Source organism: Schistocerca serialis, chromosome 8 (genome assembly GCF_023864345.2).
Source record: "Schistocerca serialis cubense isolate TAMUIC-IGC-003099 chromosome 8, iqSchSeri2.2, whole genome shotgun sequence".
NCBI classification, from domain to species: Eukaryota; Metazoa; Arthropoda; class Insecta; order Orthoptera; family Acrididae; genus Schistocerca; species Schistocerca serialis.
This window is the reverse complement of record NC_064645.1, coordinates 180122182-180130977: the sequence shown is the minus strand read 5'-3', so window position 1 is coordinate 180130977 and position 8796 is coordinate 180122182. Positions and strand designations below refer to the sequence as shown.

Below are 8796 nucleotides of genomic sequence, written 5' to 3'. Positions count from 1 at the left end.
ACGTGGGTGCCTGCGGCGCGAGTCATTGTCTGTCTCTTTGTTGGCGCGCGTTGTTATTGGGATTAGGAGACCTAACCTCTACAAATTCACGTTGTCGAAAGTGCCCTGCTCTGTTTGAATCCCGCCAGTTCTGATGCAATTCAGGTCTGTCGTTACAAATATATCGTCTGTCGTCATGTCGGTAGATTCCGTAGTTTCTTCCTTGTCGGTCACGTGGTGGAGAATTTCTCCCTGAATCGTAACTGCGCGCTGAACGGTTGCGTCTGAAGTTATTCTGTCTCCCGTGATAATAACTGTTTTGGTTTCCATATTGTCTGTTCCTATGGTTATCTCTGTCATATTCATAGTTACGGAAGTGCGATCTTTCTCTGTAGTTATTACTACTCTGCCAACGGTTGTCATATGGGTGGTGTCTGTTTTGGTCACGATTTGTGTTGTGAGAATAGCCTTGTCGTGTCAAGTTATTACTTCTTTCATCACGGAATTGCGACGGATGTGACCTGCAATTGTTGTGTTCCTGGTTTCGTGTTCCGCGATTGACAGTGTCAATTTCTAATTCTTGTAAGAGTCCCTGAAATGCTTCAATGTCGTCTTTGCAACGTCCTGCCAAAATAATATGTCGCAAATGTTCAGGCAGTTTGATTAAGCAAATGCGGATGAGTTCTGAGGGGCTGTATGGGTTTGAAAGATACTGATTCTTATGCAACATGTCTTCAAAATATTTCACAAGACTGGAAAACTCAGATTGTTCGAAACGTTTCATCATTATGATGCTATGTTATACTCGGTCTTGTGTGGCTTGAGACCAATATGCTGAGAGGAAGGCATGGTAAAACTCTCCTTCACTGTGGCAATCGTGAATTACCGATCGCATTCTTACAGCTGGTTCATTCTCCAAGTAGCCACACATAAATTCTAATCTGTGTTCTAACGACCAGTTGGGAGGAAAACAATGAGAGAATTGATGGAGCCATGCTTGTGGATGAATGTCGTTGCCAGAATTCTTAAATGTTTTGAATTTACGTGTAGTAATGAACAGCTTATAGTCAAAATCGTCATGTCGGCGAGTCGCATGTCGGTCATTGTTACTTCGTTTCGGCGGTTCCATCTCAAAATCCAATGCCCCTTGCCAATTTCTTTCATAATTTCCGAAGTGTCCTGTGTTATTATTTTGTGGTTGTTCCGTATTTCTATGTCCCTCTTCCCGTATTGGAGCGCGAGTGTCCTCTGAAATACGTAATTCTTGTATTACCTGCGTCAACTGATCTTGTACTTCCCGGATTTCTCTTTTGTGCTGTGTATTCATTTGATTTTGATTTTGTTTGAATTTTCTTATTTGTTCATGCTCTTCTGTGTCAGTGAAGGCTACGGGACTTGTGTCATTCAGATCATCATCTACCTTTGTAGATAAGTTAGTGACCTGATCCGAAAGTTCGGCTACTTTCTCCGATAGTGTACTTATTTCCTCCATGTGTCTTTCTGAACCAATTTTCAGGGTATCTACTGTGTCCTTTAAGTTTTTCTGAGTTCTTGCAAGTTGCGTAACCGAATCGGTAGATGCAACTGAGTCAGTTTTAGCTTGCAAGGTCTCATGATTTTCATGAACAATAGTTTGCAGTTCTTTTATGGCTGCTTCGTGATTCTGTAATACATTTTCATGACGCGAAAAAATAGGTTGGAAATGCTCACAAATTTGTGTTTTTACGTCATTACAGACCTTTTGACATTTCGATTCGATGTTATGTAACTCAGTGGTTAAATCTTCACGTGTTTGTTCAAGTGTAGTGTCTAACTTTTGAAGATTTTGTTCCATTGTCTCTAACTTTTTGAGATTTTGTTCCACTGTGTCTAACTTTTTAAGATTTTGTCCCATTTGTCTCTGATTTTGTTCCATTTGTTGCATTAATTGCAATAATAATGTATTAGTGTCTGGAATCTGTTTCTCTACGATTTTCGGCAGTGCATTTGCACCGGCAACATTCACATTTTGACAAGCAGAAAATGCATCTTGACTTATTTGAGAAAACGGTGATAACCCAAAACCTGAATCTACAGTATTTGCGAAATTGTGTCCTGTCATTTCGGATTCCTGAGGCGAGCTGTTGCCGACCGATCGATCGATAATGCTTCCCTGTTCACTACCTGTTTCGCTGTCTACACCATTGTTTGCAGCCCGCTCCATTTCCCTATGCACAATTACCAAATTACTACTTTGAACATCAGTTAATTCATTACTCGGTGGCGCTAACACACTGCTTTCATTTTCACTGTCATTTCTCAGTTTACTTTGGAGCCTAGTATTACGTTTTTCACACGCCATTATTGTCACAATATTTCACACAACAACACAGAAAAGCACAATTTGAAGAGCAAAAATAAGAGAACACATTAACATAACACTGAAAATAATATCTAGTTAATTGCAGCTGCGAAATACTTGGTGCAAATCTACATGCATGCCACAACTGTTTTACTGTACAACAATGGAAGGCTGCAACTACAAAGGAGATTTTCTCTACAATTACGCGCTAGCAATAAACAAAATCTACACTAATTACACAAACTACAACAAAAAATCAGAAGATTCCAGTGAGGTATCCTCGGCTAAGGATCGACATATGAACCGTCCCCTTTGAACAAATTATACATGACTGTGCTTAACCTGATACACAATAGTTTTTAGCGCAACGCAATCTGACTTTCAAAATTCCCTACAAAAGAATGGCCCTGACTAACATTAAACTATACCTTTCACAAATCACTTACCTCACAAAAATTTCACTGCTCAAGCTACTGCAATACAGCAGGTGCCACTACTGCCAGCTAAATAAAAGATTCAAACTACGGAAGGCACTAACTACTGATAGGGATAGTTAGCAAATGAAAGATATTAATAGAGAACAAACAATGTATTTGCCTTGATATCATCATATATAAATACAGCAGTTCATGACAAATTTCAAAACTCCGCCATCTCTCTCCCCACATCCACCACTGCTGGCGGCTCACCTCCAACTGCGCAACGCTACGCGCTGTTCACAGCCAGCTGCCTAACACTACAATGGCGAGTATTACAACAATGCAAAGCAGCCACAGACTGCACACAGCACAGCCAGTGATTTTCATACAGAGGTGGCGTTACCATAAAAAAACCTAAACAGCCTACTTACATAGAGAAAACATAAACAGCCTACTTACATAGAGAAAATATAAACAGCCTACTAACATAGAGAAAACATAAACAGCCTACTTACAAAATTAGTAATATAAGTAAAGAGGAAAGTGTACAAAATCAAATGGATAATAGCTATTTACCAGAATCATCTGATGCAAGAACTGCATTTTTCCAAGAAAACATAATTTCAGATAATAACAATTGTGAAATCAGAGAGTTAAATGAGGTGAATGGTGATGTCAGAGGCGATGACTCCGACACCTTCATTGCTAACAAACCAACAAGTAGAACAAGTGGTTTAAACAATGGAACAGCATCAGATAATGCATGGCCTACACAAGATAATAATAAAAGTGTGGGCCAATGGGATTACGTTGTCTGCACCCGGCCCAATTGACTTAGTATCTGGCCACAAAGAATTAAAAATAGGACTAGAAGAAAAGATAGAACAGGGACAAAAATTACTTGCTGATGAAATAGAAGCAACAAATGAGGAGATAGAAAAAAATTCATTGTAATATTAAAGATTTAGAGACCAGGGTTGATTTTCGTGAAACTAGAACAGGGGCTTGTGAGAAAAGAATTGAACATGAGAGTAAAGAATGCGGTCTTAAATTAGATCAGTGTAAGCAAGAGGTTAATCGTTAAGATTGATAATGGAGCAGTGAAAATAAATGATCTCATGCAAGCTCAAGATACTTTCGTATTATCAGTTAGTAATGAAGTCTTTAAATTAAGTAATGATCAGTTTAAAATAAACAAAGTTGCAAAGACACCCATGAAAGGCTAAACAAACAAGGCATAGACTTAAAAGACGAAAATGCAGCCCTTAGCCGTAAAGTATCATAAATAGAACCTGTTTGTAATGGTAACAGAAGTACGATTCAGGGTGGTTTGAGAGAAATAGAACAGAAGTTAGAAAACGAGCGAGTAAAAATATAGATAACATGAACGTTGTGTTAAAACAGAAGTTCAGAAGGTAGTTTGAACGGGAAAAACGTAAGGGTGTTGTTCATATTAATGACGTAGTCAGTATTGCCAATACTTAGAAATTTCAAAACTTTTCTAGCAAAGGTAGTGAACATCCTGTTGCTTTCATTATTCAGTTTGAGGGCATAATACCTGACAGCATGAGAGCGCAGCAGAAAATAAAATTTGTAGCCAGTCGTTTTGAAGAGGACGCATTATCACGGGGGACAGGAACTAGTTACACATGTAAAACATACCAAGAATTTATCAGAACATTCTTAAATCAATACTTGTCCAAAAGTACACAAAACAGTACAAAAACTGAAATATTTGAAGCTAGGAGTTTTGAAAACAGTGGCTGCAATAGTTATAAGGAGTTCTTTCAGCACTACTGGAAAAATAACTACTATTTAGCTGATCCTTTACATGAAACTGATTAAGTTGAAATAATAGTCATCAGGTTACCTTCAATTAGGAAAGTGGGTGCACTCAGCGATTGGAAGAGCGCAGCAGTCAGTCGTTCTTTTTGTTGCAGGTTTTATTACGCAATTCCAGATTTCGGCTAGTGCCTAGCCATTATCATTGCACTTGCATTGCACTGCATTTTAAACTCTATACATTCGATGCAAGTTAGTTCCCTAGAACTGTGAATCACGCCCAAAGTTTAAAAAGTAGTGCATTTATTAGCGAAATCTGGATTTGCTTAACAAAAATAAAATCTGCCAAAAAAAGGGGGGGGGGGACGACGACGACTGATTGCTGCGCTCTATCATTTATATTTGGGAATAATAGTCTTAAGTTTCCAGTGTCTGTTGAGGACAAATTAATTCATGTCAACAAGAGTGAGGTTAACAACCTCCTGTATGTATTAGAACAGCTGGACGTGCTCTCAGGCAACAGACAAGTGCCGGCATGCTGGCGTAAAAACTGGTGGCTTACAGGCCGCCGCAGCGAAAACCTCAGGGGGCAATAGCCCTACTTGCGTTGCTAGGTAACTAACGCCTACCAGGTGCCCGAGTTAGCTAATGGTTTACTTCCTTTCTTTTCACACTGTCAGTTCTTCCCTCTTCATCATTCTGAAGTAAAATCTGTCATCTATCCTTCTTCTCTATTGAAGATAAAAAGTAGAAACATAAAGAAAAAAGAGACAAAAAAGGGATCAATTGTAACAAAAGACATACTAATTGAATAGTTGAGCAACCGAACATAGATTACACATATGTATATCAAAAGATAACACGCAGCATAAAGTACACAAAACAAGTACAGAACCTAGGCTATAAGACCTAAAATCATCATCCATACAGGCAGGAGAATACCTTGTAAACTATGTACAGAAACTTTTTATGTATGTTATGAAACACAAAGAAATTATGTACGCATATATACAGAGAAAGCAATCTTGTATATTTCTTCACTTAGATAGTTTGCAACTGTTGCAACTGACGCAGAGGTAGAGGACGACGACAAACCAAGTAAGTGGACACAATTAGAACGAACAATACGCAATGGTCCTGAAATAATTGGATTAAACTTTATTAGCAACAATTGCTAGATGGTCTGCGAGTGATCACAGGCAGTGATGGTATATCCAATGCAATACATTTATATATTTAGACTAGGATGAGTCCAGCCAGAGTCAAAATGATGATGAGAGTTTTGGATCGATCAGTGAAGTCAACCATTCGTATATATGGTTCAAATGGCTCTAAGCACTATGGGACTCAACTACTGAGGTCATTAGTCCCCTAGAACTTAGAACTAGTTAAACCTAACTAACCTAAGGACATCACAAACATCCATGCCCGAGGCAGGATTCGAACCTGCGACCGTAGCGGTCTTGCGGTTCCAGTCTGCAGCGCCTTTAACCGCACGGCCACTTCGGCCGGCCATTCGTATATAAATGAACAGGAAGTAACGTGAGAGCCACATAGGGATTAGTAGGCGAGGTATTTCTGCTGAAGCATTATAATTAATTGTATCATGACACAAAATTTTACCCTCATAGTTAACGAACACAAGACAAGAATCTCACGTAGGACACAGACAATAATAAGTATTGAGATAGAAACACATAAAGAACATGAAAAATGTTTGTTATATTCATAGTGTTTACATGTTTGAGCGCGCAAAGTCCATAATAAACTACGAGCGAATTAAAGCAATAGAATCTGTTTCGTTATTTCTCTCTGTCATCATGATCTAGGGTATCTTTAGTTCTCTCAAAAGACCTGTGAATCTTGTTTGAATTCCTAGTTAAGTTATCGAATGAAATGAAAATAAAACCTGACGTAGAAAATGAGAGCTATTCTCATATCATTTCCGTTCCCAATACGTCTAGCGCCGTCATTAACTTGAACGAAAGTGAGCGCTGATTGAGCTGAGTCACGCCACATGGGTAAATGCAAAGTATTAACATGTGGTGCGAGAGTGCACTGACCGATGAGCCTAGGTTAGGAACATTAACCATGCCAGAAGAAAATTCAAATGAATGTTCTGTACTCATCACAGCAGTGACAGATACTTGGTAAATATTATTGTATTGTATTGGTTGGTTTGTGGGATTGAAGGGATCAGACTGCAACAGTCATCGGTCTATGTATTGTATTCAATGCAACATTGTGAATATAGTAAACCTACACTGCTGGCCATTAAAATTGCTACACCGCGAAGATGACGTGCTACAGACGCGACATTTAACCAACAGGAAGAAGATGCTGTGATATGCAAATGATTCGCTTTACAGAGCATTCACACAAGGTTGGCGCCGGTGGCGACACCTACAACGTGCTGACATGAGGAAGGTTTCCAACCGATTTCTCATACACAAACAGCAGCTGACCAGCATTGCCTGGTGAAACGATGTTGTGATGCCTCGTGTAAGGAGGAGAAATGCGTACCATCACGTTTCCGATTTTGATAAAGGTCGGATTGTAGCCTATCGCAGTTGCGGTTTATCGTATCGCGACATTGCTGCTCGCGTTGGTCGAGATCCAATGACTGTTAGCAGAATATTGAATCGGTGGGTTCAGGAGGGTAACACGGAACGCCGTGCTGGATCCCAACGGCCTCGTATCACTAGCAGTCGAGACGACAGGCATCTTATCCGCATGGCTGTAAGAGATCGTGCAGCCACATCTCGATCCCTGAGTCAACAGATGGGGACGTTTGCAAGACAACAACCATCTGCACGAACAGTCCGACGACGTTTGCAGTAGCATGGACTATCAGCTCGGACCCATAGCTGAGGTTACCCTTGACGCTGCATCACTGACAGGAGCGCCTGTGATGGTGTATTCAACGGCGAACCTGGGTGCCCGAATGGCAAAATGTCATTTTTTCGGATGAATCCAGGTTCTGTTTACAGCATCATGATGGTCGCATCCGTGTTTGGCGACATCGCGGTGAACGCACATTGGAAGCGTGTATTCGTCATCACCATACTGACGTATCACCCGGCGTGATGGTATGGGGTGCCACACGTCTCGGTCACCTCTTGTTCGCATTGACGGCACTTTGAACAGTGGACGTTACATTTCGGATATGTTACGACCCGTGGCTCTACCCTTCATTCGATCCCTGCGAAATCCTACATTTCAGCAGGATAATGCATGACCGAATGTTGCAGGTCCTGTACGGGCCTTTCTGGATACAGAAAATGTTCGACTGCTGCCCTGGCCGGCACATTCTCCAGATCTGTCACCAACTGAGAACGTCTGGTCAATGGTGGCCGAGCAACTGGCTCGTCACAATATGCCAGTCACTACTGTTGATTAACTGTGGTATCGTGTTGAACCTGCATGGGCAGCTGTACCTGTATACGCCATCCAAGCTCTGTTTGACTCAATACCCAGGCGTATCCAGGCCGTTATTATGGTGAGAGGTGTTTGTTGTGGGTACTGATTTTTCAGGATCTATGCACCCAAATTGCGTGAAAATGTAATCACACGTCAGTTCTAGTATAATATATTTGTCCTATTAATACCCGTTTATCATCAGCATTTCTTCTTGGTGTAGCAAATTTAATGGCCAGTAGTGTATGAACTTTAAGTAAGGACACTCACAAATTAATACCAACTATGTCCGAACAGGCCTTGGATGGCCCAACGGAACCGACAGGCCGACGTGTCATCCTCAACCCAGAGGCGTCACTGGATGCGAATATGGAAGGGTATGTGGTCAGCACACTGTCCTTCCGGCCGTATGTCAGTTTAAGAGACCGGAGCCGCTACTTCTCATTCAAGTAGCTCCTCAGTTTGCCTCACAAGGGCTGAGTATTCCCCGTTTGCCAACAGCGCTCGGCGGACCGGTTGGTCACCCATCCAAGTGCTAGTCCAGCCCGACAGCGCTTAACTTCGGTGATCTGACGAGAACCGGTGTTACCACTGAGGCAAGGCCTTTGGCAAGGACACTTATGTGCTGAGATAATTTCGGGTATTTCTGAGCTTTGTGATAGTAAACAACTTTTATGGCTAGTGCTGACATAAGCAAAAAAATGTGTTATTAGGTGAAAGTGGACGTCTCTGCGCTGATATTAGATAAAAAAACGTGTGTTGTGTACAGATGGGCGGCATTGAGCCGAGAAAGATATTGTTTAATTCCTATCATATATAAATATCATTAAGTATGAGTGTCAATGAGGATATTTAATG

The 8796-nt window shown here is 40.9% G+C and overlaps 1 pseudogene; it reads right to left on the bottom strand.

Moving 5' to 3' along the window:
* Positions 1 to 8430: 8430 nt before the first annotated feature.
* On the bottom strand, positions 8431 to 8548 carry LOC126417419 (5S ribosomal RNA; annotated as a pseudogene).
* Between the last annotated feature and the right edge of the window lie 248 nt (positions 8549 to 8796).